A 15,391-nucleotide genomic window follows, 5' to 3' on the forward strand; every position below is an offset into this window, starting at 1 on the left:
TTTCTCCCCTATCTTTAGCCTTCAAATGTTAATTTTTTCCTTCACACTCTCTGCTTGCTTTCTTTTAAGAAACGGTAATAGCTGAAGCGGCAGGAAAACAAAATGGAGAAGCGTCTCACGGCGGGGAATGATTCCTTGATCTCCAACTTTTTCTCCAGGTGCCTGTCAATAATAATTAATTATGGCAATTGTTAAGCATGTACTATGTACCAAGCACTGTATTAGGTGCTGGGGAAAAATACAAGATAATCAGGTTGGACACAGTCCCTGTCTCACGTGGGGCTTCTCAGCCTGTTGAATTTCACTGCTCTTGAAATCAACTGTTAGGTTCAGAAATAACTTGAATTTTGGGTGGGGTGTCCTCTCTCCATGATCTGGATTACCGGGGCAGTGCTATCCTTTACTTTTGTTTAAGAAGAAGGCACTGGTTTCTATTTACTTGAACAATTCGTCTTGTGGAAGAACAGGTGTTCTGTGGTGCTTAGACACTTAGTATTCTCAACAGCACAAGATTTGCTCACATAAAGCAGGTTTTACTAACATAAGGCACAGAGTACTTATATCCTTTTTGTTTTATTGCTCTTTGGGAGCACTCCAGATAGTATGTCTATCAGGCAGCAGGGTCACTTTTTTAGTTTGGGAAAGGTTCATCAAGAATTTGTGTCTGAATGGGGAGAGGGACCAAATCAGAAAGAAATGACATCTTTGGCTCTCAACTTTCTGACTTTTCAGGCGTCTGGATACCCCCGGAGATATCTCCAACGACATCTGATCCCAACTCCTCATTCCCTTAGCCTGTCCGCTGGTGAATAGAATTCCTAAAAGGGAATAATCAGAGGAAGCAGATGTGATTTTAATCACGCCTCTAGCAGACGCTCGGGGACTGGTACTGAATATTAGTTCATGCCACGGTGAAAGCAGAGTCTGACCTTTTCGATGAACGAACGTATCAGCATTTCACTAAGAAGAGCATCCCGAATAAAAGACATGTCTCCATGGAAGCCACACATTCCATGGTGGTAGTCAGAGCAGTGCAGATTGACTTGGCAAAAGTTCCTCTTTTACTGACTCATAGTGAGTGAGCCAGTTGGACTAGCCAGCTTGGCAGATTCCAGGCACTTAGAAACTTCTCTTTATGATGCTACTTTATAAGATGGTGTCGAGTTAAATTTATGGGGTCCTTGACTGAGCATTCAAACGTTCAGAATTATGTGTTGAAAAGAGGGCCAGGGCTCCAAGGTTCATCGCCCAGACCTTCAAACGGATTAAATTCCATGGGGAGCGTCCGTGAGTATTCCAACGTCTGCCTCACCTTGTACCCTAGCAACCGAAGGACCCCCCCCTCCCCCCCCCCCCCCCCCCGCCATTCAGCAGGCCCCCTGGTTTCCACCGTGGAGCCCAGAGCTGGGATCAGAGCCAAGAGAGGGTCTTCTCAGCGCTGCAGCTGGCTGGCTGTGTGGCTCCCGAGCAGATGGTTAACCACTCTGTCTTAGTTTTCATTTTCCTAGGAAAAGACGGGGAACAATACTTAGCTAATTCATAGGAGAACTGGGAAAAGCGGAGCCCCTGTGTGGGCCTAGAGACTGCCATCCTTTCCATCAGCACCGACTTGCTATGCAGTCTTGGGAACATGATCAGAGTTTTAACACAAAGAGACCAGAATGGAAAAATAGAAGAGTGAGAAATGGAACCCGAATTTGAAAATGCTGCTATTCCTCGTTATAATAATAATGGTATTTGTTGAGCGCTTACTATGAGCTAAGCACTGGGCTAGATGCAAGGTAGAAGATACAAGGTGAGGCCCATGTGGGGCTCACAGTCTTAATCCCCATTTTACAGTTGAGGCCCAGAGAAGTTAAGTGACTTGTCCAAGGTCACTTAGCAGACAAGTGGCGGTGCTGAGCTTAGAACCCACATCTTCTGACTAGCAGCAAGTCATGAAAAATCCAGGTGAGGTCCCCAGGCCCCACTCTCTGATGATTACAAATTTAAGCACTTACATTTGATGCTTGCTCATAAAAGCACCCCCACAAAACCTCTTTAGTTTATGTGCTAAGTGTTTATTTCATTTTTTAAAAAAATTTTAATGGTATTTGTTAAGCACTTATTGTGTGCCAGGCACTGTACTGAGCTCTGGGGTAGATACAAGCTAATCAGTTAGGATATGGTCCTTGTCCCACATGGAGCTCACAGTCCTAATCCCCGTTTTACAGATGAGGTAACTGAGGCACAGAGAAGTAATTTGCCAAGGTCACACAGTAGACAAGTGGTGGAGCAGGGATTTGAGCCTAGTTCCTTCTGGTTTCCAGACCCCTGTTCTATCCATTAAGCTAGGCTGCTTCTCCATGCTGCTTATTACCTGACAAGCACTGTTCTAAGTCCTGGGGTAGATACAATTTCATCAGGCCAGATTCAGGTCTGTCCCACATGGGGCTCTCAGTCAAACAGGAAGGGAGAACAGGTATTGAATCTGCATTTTACATTGATGAAACAGAGAAGTTAAGTGACTTGCTCAAGGTTCCACAGCGGGCAAGCTGTGTAGGTGGAATTAGAACCCGGATCTTCTGGCTCCTCGGCCCATGATTTATCCACTAGGCCACACTGCTTCTTCTGTCTCCCCTCGGCATTCTGTCACCCGTTCCTCCCCTCCCATCTACCACTAAGAGAAAGTAGTTTTCAATCGACGTCGTATTTATTAGGGATATACCATGTGCAAGGCATTGTACTAAGTGCTTCATTCCTTCATTCAAGTGTATTTATTTAGCGCTTTCTGTGGGCAGAGCACTGTACTAAGCGCTTGAGAGCGCACAATATAATAGAGGTGGTAGACCTGTCCCCTGTGCACAATGAGCTTACAGTCCAGAAGGGGTGATCGATATTACTATAAACAGATTAAATTGCAGCTATGTACAAAAGTACCATGGGACTGAGGGAGGGGTGAATTACTGGGGGAAAATCCTAGTGCAAGGATGATGCAGAAAGGAGTGGAAGAAGGGAAAATGAGGGCTGTCAGGGAAGGTTTTTTGGAGGTCTCTCTAAGTGTTTTTATTAAGGCTTTGAAAGTAGGTAGAGTAAACGCCTGTAGGATTTGGAGAAGGAATGAGTTCCAAGCCAGAAATGGAATATGGGTGAGTGTTTGGAGGTGAGAAAGACAATATGGAGCTACAGTGAGTAGATTGGCATTAGAGGAAGGAGCTGTGTGGGCTGGGTTGCAGTAGGAAATCAGGGAGGTAAGGTAGGAGTGGGGAAGGTCGCTGAGTGATTTAAAGCCAGTGATTGGGCATTTTTGTTTGATGTGGAGGTGATATATGCCTATATATATATATTCATTCATTCAATCATTTATTGAACACTTACTGTGAGAAGACACTGTACTAAGCGCTTGGGAGAGTACAGTACAACAATAAACAGATACATTCCCTGTCCACAGTGAATTTACTAGTCTAGAGGAGCTTACACAGATACACCATGGATGATATAGAGAGGGAGAGGATGTATAATTGAAAGTCCCTCTAGATCTGAGCCTTTGAGAGCTATCAGGTAAATGATTGACAATGAAAAGAGTTGTAAGTGTGATTCTAGAGTTATATATCACCATAGGTAAGGTCAATCACTGACCATGGGCTTTTCATCCTCCTGCCTGGATCAATCAATCAATCAGTGGCATTTAATGAGCACTGAATGCGTGCAGAGCACCCTACTAAGCTCTCGGGAGAGTACAATATTAAAGAGTTGGTAGACATTACCCATGCACACAGAGAGCTTACATTCCAGAAGCGGGGACAGATACTAAAATTAATTATGGATGGGGGAACGGTAGAAGGTACCTAAGCGATGTGGGGGTGGAGTGAATAACAAATGATTTAGGGATTACAGACCGAAGTGCGCAGGTTATGAAGAAGGGAAGGCAAATAGACCAAATGAGAGATTTGGGAAAGGTGGGAAGAAAGGGCGGAAACTTGATATATTATTGAGGAAAATGGGCCGAATTTGGAGGCAAATAGGTCAGTCACTGTAGGGCCAGGCAGCAGACACTGCCTATCTGCATCCCAGGGCTCTGGTCCTAGGGTGTAGGCTTATAAACCTGAGACTGTTTATTCAAGACTAAATGATGATCCTTTTATCTTTACAGTAACCCTTGGGTAATCATAGTTTACTCTAGTACAAAGGCATTTACAGGATGTATTTCCAGGGCATTTAACCAAGGTGCAATGGCATGATTAAAAATGGTACAATAAGATGAGTTTTGAAAAATGAGTATAAGAGAAAAAATAAATTGGAGAGATAAGCTGAAGAAGTGAAATAGATTAGAAACAGACTCACAAAAGAAGAGATTAAAGCACAAGTAATTTATTGAAGAAATAGATTATATTAGTGAAACCTTCAGCAAGAGCAGCAAAAAATAGGAGCCAGGATTTTGAATATAATGCAGGAGACTATGGGAAACTAGAATCTGTGGAGGAGGGGTATGCATTCTGAATAGAGTTCTGTTTGGAGGGAAGAGGCAGGGATCCTAAAGAGGTGAATTACACAAATCAAGACGGGAGTAGTGAATAGGATTGGGAGGCTTAGTTGAAGGGGGGGAAAGAAAGAATGAACTCCAGAAATAAGAAGGTAAAGCTGAAAATCTCTAGTAATGAATAGGATGAGAGGCCCAAAATATGAATATTCAAATGTCACTGCAAGATTACCTGCATCTGTTGTAGTAAATGAATCTGTAAGAATACAATGGGATGTGTCAAGGGGAAGGTAAGCATGTGAGGAATGAATAAAAGGTTTTCTTCTTTTGTCCTCTTTCAGTTCAGATTTCAGCCACCTAGGTTTTGGATATGAATACTGTCGATTGATTGATCGGATCTGATCGATGGCTTGAATGGTAAAGAAATGGCCAAAGAAAGAAAGCAAGAAAATTTGGTGTATCTTTGCTTCATAAATGGAAGCAAAATCTCCCTCCCTAACTTTGACGAGAGGATGAACGGGTGCTGAACAGAGAACTAAATAGAGAAGTGCATGCTCCAGTTGTCTCAACCCAGCCGAGAGAGCATTGTGTTTAGATCTGGAGTGGCATAGAATTTGATTTATACCCCTATCGCTCAAAGGCTGGTCAGTTAAAATGGAAGCGGTACTGCCATCAGAGGGAGTGCCTAAAAGTCAGGGGGAAAAAAATGCAAGAAATACACATGCTGAGCAACAACGTTCAGAAGATGATTAAAAATCAACTATGAAGAATCAAAAAAAAATTAGTGTAGCAGCAAAAATGAAGGATAAATGGAAGAGCATTAAAATATAAATGGCTGAAACAATATCTCGGTGACATTTGAAAGATACAGGGGATTGAGGATGATAAACAGAAACAAGATATATATCCAGTCATGCAATGGAGCTTGTGAACTCAGCTGGGATTCTCCGGTCACATCTCACTGAGTAAATCCTCAAATCACATCCAGAGTGATTCCCTCCCCAGTGCTGTTTCTTGAAAATATGAATGTGTTTGGGATGTTTATGCTTTTGAAATGATTTATGGGAAAGCGTGTAAGTGTGAAATTCAGATTTTTTTTTTATGAGGGGTTTAGCTACGTACTAGAGGCAAGAACAGAAACTTTGCCATTGAAGACTTGGGGTTGGTTTCACTAACTATTGGCAACATTTAGAAGAAAACAGTGGAAAGCTTTATCAAATGACAGAGGTGGGTGAGGAGGGTCAGTTATGTGGGGCCAGAAGCCTGGCATAGTGGGTAGGGCACCTGTCTGGGAATCAGAAGGTCATGGGTTCTAATTCCGGCTCCTCCACTCATCTTCTGTGTGACCTTGGGCGAGTCGCTTCACTTCTCTGAGCCTCAGCTCCCTCATCTGTAAAATGGGGATTGAGACTGTGAGCCCCAAGTAGTAGGGAAATATGATTCCCCGAAAAGGTCAAAGAATTAAGAGTGGTCTTAATACATCTATGCTGCCTTGTTTCCCAATTTGCGTGGGTAATTGAGAGATGGTGATGAATCTTAGTGTTTCTGGATGCAAACTGAGTTTCTGTCAGGTGTTTTTTCTCAATTTGCATTGGGTAATCGAAGTCTAAATTATGCCGCTGTGTGTTTGAAACTGCAGACCTAAGTTTTCACAGGGGTGGATGAACCTGCAGACAGTTATTTTGAATCATAATTATTCATCGCTCAATAAAGTACTTTGGTTTCTCAGACACCGGGGACTGCCTAGTATTGTCCCTCCCCCATCACTATTCAGAAACCTTCATTTTTTTATATTTTTTCATATACGCTGCAGTTCTCATACAATGCGTCCAGTATGCTTATATGGTCATCCCTTCTGGACTCTACCTTTTTTAAAAGTTGGCTTCTATCCACGCCTGTCCCTTAGTTCTCCTTACTGCTATTCCACAGTGGCCTCATCGGTAACTTGGGTGATACTGAGAAGGAGACATCATTCTCCAAATGGAGAACATGTCTACCAATTCTCCAGCTCCAGCTGGAGGCTGGGGCAGATTGGTCCACTGCTGGGTGTTTGGGTACCGAGGGAAGCAGCATAGTGTAGTGGATAGAGCACGGGCCTGGGAGTCAGGAGGTCGTGGGTTCAAATCTCGGCTCCGCTGTGTGACCTTGGGCAAGTCACTTGACTTTTGGGTGCCTTAGTTACCTCATCTGTAAAATGGGGATTGAGACTGTGAGCCCCACGTGGGACAGGGACTGTATCCAACCTCATTTGTTTGTATCCACCCCAGAGCTTAGTACAGTGCCTGGTGCTTATAAGCGCTAAAAAGTATAACCATATCCTCGTTCACCCGATAGACTAGAAGCTCAAATCCAAGCAGGAAATTAAGTCGGCTGATTTCCTACTACCAGTCGTGGTCAAAAATTTGATAAGTCAATCACTCATATTTATTGAGCTCTTAACTCTTTGCTGACCCTGTACTAAACACTTGGGAGAACACACTATAACAGATTGGTAGACATCTTCTCTGATGATAAATGGGGAAGGATTTTTTTTTTTTTTGGAAGAAAAACTATACAGAAGAAACCATTTTCTTTCCTTCTTTTGAGCTAGTGAATTTGATTTTTTTGCAGGAGCTTTACCTAACCTAAGTTAATGAGATGGAGTAGGGTGCTTTGAATGGGTCATTAATGTAGCATGCGATGAATGTGCAGAGATGGAAGAAGTTTGAAGAAACATGAATTACTATGGTAACATGATGTATCATTTTAAAATGCAGTGAATACATCCGGTCATTGTCTCCAACTCTTTTAGTATAAAACCGCCAAAGCCAAGGTATTTGTGATGTTCACCCTGATTGTGTGTTTTTGCAAGCTTAAATCAAAGTGACCGTCTATTGGCAGATTAATAATAACACTCAGATAAATAGAAAAGGCCATGCTATTCCTTTTAAATTCCTGAATTTGTGAATTAATGAATTTTGGATTTGTACACGGCTGCCATGGGGTTGAGGGAGGAGTGAATGAAAGGGACAAATCCAAGTTCATCGCAGAAAGGAATGGGAGAAGGGGAAAATGATGGCTTAGTTGGGGAAGGCTTCTTGGAGGTGATGTGGTTTTCATAAGGCTTTGAAGATGGGAAGAGCAAATGTCTGTCAGATATGAAGAGAGAGGGCATTCCAAGCCAGGGGCAGGACAAGGGTAAGAGGTTGGCAGCGAGATACCTGGCCTCTCTTCCTCTCTCTCTATGGCTCTGTCACTCGCTATCTCTTTCTCTCTCTCCTTCTCTATTCCTTTCTCTCTCTGAGTCTTCTTTCTTTTTTTAAGTATCCTTAGGAGCTAAACCAAAGATCTAGTATCGATATTTCAGAGATCCTGGGGGATGAGCTCATTGTACGCAGGGACCGTTTCTACGAACTCTGTTACATTGTACATTCTCAAACACTTACTACATTGTTCTGCACACAGTAAGTGCTCAGTGAATACCACTGCTTGATTGGTTGATTCAGTAGAGGCAGTGGGAGCGAGCAGAGGTAGTAAAGAGGCGTATAGGGAAGGGGAAAATCATTGGGAATCTGTGGTGGAGCATTCTGAGGAATCTCTTGAGTTGCCTTTCTAATTAGCTACCTTTGGTAGCAGGGATAGAGTCCCTGAAGTTAAATGTATTGGGATTAGGCTTGTATGGTAGTACAGTCAATCAATCTTCGGTAAGAACTGTTCTTTATTTCAAAACACCCAATCGGAACTCTTGTTTAAGGTTGGCCGAACTGCAGAGAAGGAAAGGTGAAAACTACATTTCCCAGTGGGCAACCACATTTCCCATCAACTAAAGCATTTATTGTCGGTAGAGATGAGCTCCCGGAATTCTCTAGGAGAGCGGTGTTAGGAACTTCACTCTTTTTTCCCTTTGACCCTTCAGCAGGCAAGTTGAGTGCTGCTTCTTCTCTGAGCCTCATCTGGAGGCCATGCAGTGAGTCTCCCTCTATAACCTTTATTTAATCAGCACTTGTGGATAGCAGAGTCATATCAATAAGGTCCTGGATCCTAGATTCTGTGTGTTTTTTTTAATTTTAACATTTTTCCTTCTGAGATCCCATCCTTCTCTGAGTAATTTCTGCAGAAAGTAGGTATTACCTGAGAAAAGTTTATTTCTCGACACTACCCTATCTGTGAATTAGCTTTTTGAAAACTGTTTACCAGAAGCTTTCTAGCTTTCCAAGAGGCCTCCTGAGGGCTGCAATTTGAATTCTGCCCAAATGGCCCAACGACTCTGTTCCCCGTGGATTGCGTTGATTGGAGGAAAACTCCAACTTGTGCTTCGCATTCAAGGTACTTATACAAGATCTTACCAATTATTTCACAAGGTGATCCACACCAATTTTACTTAAAGCCCTTTCCTAAATTCCTCAGCTAGTAAGAACATTGATGTCTTGAGGTATTTTAGAAATTCTTGCAATACTTCGATATGACCAGAGAGCCTCTGTGGCAAAAGGGGGTTTCAATACCTTTTCTTCTTCCTACTTAGACTGTGAGCCCCATGTGGTACAGAGACTGCATCGAACTTGATTAGCTTGAATATACCACAGCTTTTAGAACAGTGCTTTAACTATAGTTGTACTTTACAAATACCATAAAAACAGAACCTGCAATGAGACCATTTGCTCTCACAAATGGTAGTGCCCGATGACCAGATCAAGCCAGACCTCATACTTATAAACCCTCTGTTCCCTTTCAGAGGGAAATTCAGCTTCACCCTAATTTCAGACTTGAATTTAGACTATTAAGATTAGTGATAACAGCTGCCATTTTACCAAAAGAACAATGTGAAGAATAGTGGGTTATAGGGTAGAAGATATTAAATCATGCCAGAGCTATTACTATTTAAGATGGGGTTTTTTTTCAGATATGCTTATTTACTAAACCTTAAAGACTCTCTCTGCAATCTAATATATTCTCTGTATCCTAGTACTCTTCCCCTCTAGACTGTAAGTATGTCATGGGCAGGGAATGTTTCTGTTTATTTTTAGATTTGAGGATCACGATTTCCTCATTCTGTCAATGTTTCAGGAACAACATGATAGACATTAATGCAACATGTCACTTTATTATATAGCTCCTTTAAAGTTTTTGACAAGTGAAACATTACATTGCTAAATGATCAGCAGTTGTATGTATTTCTGTAGCAAACATCCCTCAATTACAATACTACTAATGTCGTTGACCTACATTATTCATAATATAAAGCTCATAGTTGTCAGTTCAATGCAGCAAGACATTTAGAGAAGCAAGACATTTAACTAGAGAAGTGTCAGATTTTCATGTGGTTTGATGCAATGAATGACTGTCACTTTTAATGCACATGAATAAACAGGAATACATGTTCATTAATACTTTTCGGGCAAGTTAGATTCAACCGTCGCCCCTAGCATTCCGGCACCCAGGAGTGGGAGGATTTGGCAGCTTTCTAGGAAGGTTAGTGGTATTTATTGAGCATTTACTGTGTAGAGCAGTATTCTGAGCCCTTGGGAAAGTACATACAAGAGCGCGTGGTAGATGTGATCCCTGCCCAGAAGGAGCTTACAGTCTGCAGGGGAAGACAGACGTTAAAATAGAGTGGTCATGGAGGAAACCCAGAGCGATACAAGTGTCTTTGAGCCAGATTCTCCCAAAACAAAAGCCACAGTCATGGATGTGGCTTCTTAACAAGGCCTTGCTGAAGTAGGCTTGGTCTGTGTCACTGTCTCAGTGACAGCGCGGCTTAGTGGAAAGAGTACGGGCTTGGGAGTCAGAGGTCATGAGTTCTAATCCCTGCTCCGCCACTAATCTGCTGTGTGACCTTGGGCAAGCCCACTTAACTTCTCTGTGCCTTGGTTCCCTCATCAGGAAAATGGGGATTAAGACTGTGAGCCCCACATGGGACAACCTGATTACCTTGATCTACCCCATTCATTCATTCAATAGTATTTATTTAGTGCTTACTATGTGCAGAGCACTGTACTAAGCGCTTGGAATGCACAATTCAGCAATAGATCGAATCAATCCCTACCCAGAGACGGGCTCACTTGGAACAGTGCTTGGCACAAAGTAAGCATTTAACAAATGCCACATTTATTTTTATTATTACTGTGACGTACACCCTCTACCTTTTGTGTCACCTGGGTCTAGACAGTAAGCTTGTTGTGGTCAGAGAACATATCTACCAACTCTGTATTGTGCCCTCCCAAGCGCTTAGTAAGGTGCTCTGCAAATACCATAAATATCATAGATTGATTGATGTGTATTCAAAGGGAACGGGAAGCTTGTCCAGCCAGTCATTCCCAATTCACATTTCCTCAAATTCTTCTCAATTCTGCACTTGATCCAAACGGATGTAGTCGGGCAACAGGGTCGCGTTGATGGTGCAAGACACCACTGCCACCGCCTCCAACCCGGGCTCTCACGGCTTTACAATTATCCCCTCTCCAAAATGTCCGCAAGCAGGGCTCACTCCTTTTAGTAGAGGCTGAGGAGAGAGAAGCCGCAACCTGGCATTCCCTTCAGATCCATCGCACCTCCCTTCGTCTAATGTTGGCATTAGGGTTTGAGACTCTGTCTTGGAGAGCTGAGACAGTCCTTTCACAGGTTCATCTTGGATGAAAGGATATAGTGGTAAATACAGCCCAAATCAATCGGTCAGTGGCATTTCTTGAGTGCTTTCAATATGCAGAGCACTCTACCAAAGTAGCGTGGCGCAGGGGATACAGCACGGGCCTGGGAGTCAGAAGGTCACGCGTTCTAATCCCAGCTCTGCCACCTGTCTGCTCTGTGGCCTTGAGCAAGCCACTTCACTTCTCTGTGCCTCATTGCATGGCTCAGTGGAAAGAGCCTGGGCTTCGGAGTCAGAGGTCATGGGTTCGATTCCCGGCTCTGCCACTTGTCAGCTCTGTGACTGCGGGCAAGTCACTTAACTTCTCTGTGCCTCAGTTACCTCATCTGTAAAATGGGGATTAACTGTGAGCCTCACGTGGGATGACCTGATTACCCTGTATCTCCCCCAGCGCTTAGAACAGTGCTCTGCACATAGTAAGCGCTTAACAAATACCAATATTATTATTATTATTATCTGTAAAATGGAGATTAAGACTGTGAGACCTCTGAGGGACAGGATTGGGTCCAACCTGATTTGCTTGTATCCACCTCAGTGCTTAGAACAGTGCCTGGCACATAGTAACTGATTAATAAATGCCACGATTATTATCATTATTATTACCACCCAGCAGAGATGGTATGCATGACCTCTACCCACAGGGAGTTTACATCGAGAGGAGGAGACAGATAATGAAATGAATACAAGTAGGGAAAATGGCAGGGTATATAGATATGTACAGAAGTGCTGATGGGCTGAGGGTGGGGTTCATATAGAGTGCTTAAAAAGAACAGATCCAAATGCATAGGGGACATAGAAGGGAGGGGGAGAAGGGGAAATGAGGCCCTCAACTCACTAATTGAGACCTATCAGCTTCTCTGAAAATTGTACTAGTGCTTGAGAAATGAGAGTATCCACGTCACAAAGGAATGTAGGTGGGCATTCAAAGGGTCCATTTTAGAAATCAAGCAGCTAAAATGGTTACTCATATCAGTTTGAAACTATGCGCCACCTACGGCTTCTTTGGTGGTAAAAAGTAATTGCATTTGAAGATTTCCTTGTGAAGCTGAGGGCATTTTTGCCCTACTTCAGTATTGCTTTAAGGAGGTGATCCCCATGGCCTTTTGGACACATTGCTGAGAATCAGCTTTTTTGTCAACCATCTGGTCAATATATTTTGACAGAATTGAATTCCTAAAATATTGGAATTTCTGTGAGTTTCCTCACTTAATTGGGAGCAATGCTACAAGACGGTGTGTTTAATGTTAGAAGGGATTTCTTTAAAATCTAGGTTAAGATTATTTCTGGGTCTATGTAGAACCCCCTCTCAGGGTCACACCTGGAAAGTTTCCAGTGCTCTACCAGTCGCAATTATTGTAGGGAGAGTAAAGCAGAGACATATTCATTCAATAATATTTATTGAGCGCTTACTATGTGCAGAGCACTGTACTAAGCGCTTGGAATGTACAATTCGGTAACGGAGACAATCCCTGCCCATTGATGGGCTTACATATCCATTCCATTCCTAGTTTAGGCAGGGGCTAGCAAGCGAAAGGCAACCTGCTAAGAGTCAAAAATCACCTGTGCTGGGCAGCAGCAGTATGGGAGTGAGTCAAAGGTGGAAACTCAAGTTTACTGCTTGGAAGAAGGAAAATGGTAAACAATTTCTGCATTTTTTTACCAGGAAAACTCTATGGATACAATACCGGAATGATTGCAGATAGAGGTGGGCCATTCTGGGAGAGATGTGCCCATGGGTTGGAGATGATTTGACAGCATGAGACAAGACAATATCTGTAGAACCAGGTAAACAAATCTTTTATAAGCTTTTCTTGGGTAATTCTACTTGGTAAAATATTTTAGAAAATATTTACTGCCACAGAGGGTTACATACGTTGCCTGAGAATGGATCATCTTTAACTGTAGCTGCCCTTTAGTCTTTTAGCCCTAAGTAACTCCTCTCCGAACTCTCGAGCAGGAAGGAAGAAGAAAACGGGAGTGGCATTCTGTTTCTCTTCAGTCCAGTCTCTAATGATTGTTCAGCACTTCTTTTAGTGTGGGAGTACCTGCCGAGAAGTGCACAGCGGAGAACACTTTCCAACTGACACTTCTGCACCAATATGTAGTGGCTTATAGAAAATGCATAGCCCTAACTACATCACTCACCACAGAGGTTTCAGATCTGGCACCCCTCTGCTGGGACCCTGAACAAAGCTGAATGTTCTTGGATAACTCAATCTTTCAAAAAGAAGATTTAAGTGGGGTTTGCATTCTATACTCATAATTTTGAAAATGGCCCCCAGTCTGCTAAAGTCACATTGCCGTTGCTGGCCTGGCATGGTAATGACAGGCATGCCTGTCTCCCCCTTTCAGACTGTGAGCCCGTTTTGGGGCAGGGATTATCTCTATCTGTTGCCGAATTGTATTTTTCAAGTGCTTAGTACAGTGTTCTGCACACAGTAAGTGTTCAATAAATACGATTGAATGAATGAATGAATGAATGAATGAATGATATTTGCCTCTTCTATGAGAGGCTCACATGTAGGCTGTTCCCCCATCCTGTTGTAAATATCATATTACCAGTATTCTCTCCTGGTACTGAGGCATAAATGCTGCCAAGCCAGTGATTCAGAATGAACCTGAGATGGGCAAAGAGGAAACTTCTCTGTGGTTATTTTCCCCTGACTTCTCATCTCCTCATCTAACCCCCCACAGAAGACTCTCGGAAATTTTTCATTTAGAAAGGAAACAACCCATAGTATAAGTAGACGGGAAAGAAATAGTTCGTTTAATTAAAAACAAATTAAATTATATCTACTTCACCAATAATGCTGGGTTTGCATTCTTGCAAAACTTCACATTAAGGAAGACATTTTTGTAGTACACACTGTTTTGAGAACCATGCACATGCTCATAAACTGTTTCTCTCGATAACACAGTGCACCGTGTCCAAACCAGCTCACACGGTTGTATGAACAAAAATTCGTAATGAGAACATGCACTAGCAGAACAGAATGCGTTCTAGAAACACTGTGGAATAGACAGGATAATGAAGGGAAAATCAATTATATTTATTGAGGGCATACTGTGTGCAGAACCCTGTTAAGTGCTTGGGAGAGTACAATATAATAGAATTAGATTCTGTAGAAAAAGTAAAAGGACAGCAGCTATGACTTCAAGATTAGGTGGAAGGAGTTCATTTTCATTCTTTCATCAGCTGGATCTGGTAAGGGGATCAGCAGAATTGAAGCAGTTATTTTGGAGGCTCTGTGCCTCGCAGTCCCATTTGATTTGAAGCTGATTCATAATCTATTAGGGAGAATCAATTCCTGGGCAATTTTATTCCTTTCTTCTTGAAGTTAAAGCAACCTGTGTTGATTATGCCTATGTTTATCTTAAAAACACAATCCTGCAGTTTTACTGAATCTTACCTCCTCAGTGGTGGATGAAGGTTAATGATCTTTGATGGTCTGCTGGCAGAGATTACTTCTCCCCAGATCCCAAATACAAACAAAAACCAACTGAAATATAATTGATTTTTTCCCCTCATTATCCTGTCAGTTGCGTAGTGTTACTAGAACACATTCTGTTCTGCTAGTGTATGTTTTCATTATGCATTTCTGGCTAGAACACTGTTAAGGTATCAGGAATGTTCATCCAAAAGTGTGCGCTGGTTTGGACACAGCATAAGAGAGGAGACTCTTCAAGTTTGTATGTTAGGACAAGACCAGTGGTTTACTGGTTGGCCTTTGGCATAACGTACATTGAGTTCAAAATCCTCTACTTGTGCCATCATTTTCTGATATAAAGAACGGCTTATACATAATTCCTAATGGTAAAATAGGTTCTACTACTAACAGCAAGCTCACATAAAATATCTACTATTCTTTTATTGGGTATTCTGGGAGAAACTCTTGGGTCCTGATTTTATTACATGCTGAATTTGTGAGGTTTGGCCTCTGAATAATAAGAAACAGTTGGCTACAGTCTGAACAAGGTCGAATTACATCCAAATGTAGGCCTAGAATAGCTGGGGGTGGGGTGGGGTGGGGCTTAGAGGGAGAGAGAATATGAGAGAATATGAGAGATTGAATGAATATGAGAATAAATCCTCAGAAACTTTGGGGCTTTCATCTGCTACTTGTTGAGGGCAGGGAATGCATCTGTTTATTGTTACATTGTACTCTCCCAAGCGCTTAGTACAGTGCTCTGCACGTAGTAAATGCTCAATAAATACTGACTGACCCTTGGCAGGGGTTGCAGAAATGGATATATTGACAAATAAGAGAAACCTACCTTGAAGGCTTTCTGAGATTTCTGCAGAGTGAACA

At 42.4% G+C, this 15,391-nt stretch overlaps 1 long non-coding RNA gene across 1 annotated transcript; it reads right to left on the reverse strand.

Annotated features, from left to right (window-relative positions):
• Positions 1 to 557: 557 nt before the first annotated feature.
• On the reverse strand, positions 558 to 1,283 carry LOC114816669. Its single transcript, XR_003764468.1, has 2 exons — positions 930 to 1,283; positions 558 to 818 (listed from the first exon to the last, which is right to left on the reverse strand). It is a non-coding gene; the product is annotated as an uncharacterized LOC114816669 (long non-coding RNA).
• Positions 1,284 to 15,391: the final 14,108 nt, after the last annotated feature.

This window comes from Ornithorhynchus anatinus, chromosome 14, assembly GCF_004115215.2.
Source record: "Ornithorhynchus anatinus isolate Pmale09 chromosome 14, mOrnAna1.pri.v4, whole genome shotgun sequence".
Lineage (NCBI taxonomy): Eukaryota > Metazoa > Chordata > Mammalia > Monotremata > Ornithorhynchidae > Ornithorhynchus > Ornithorhynchus anatinus.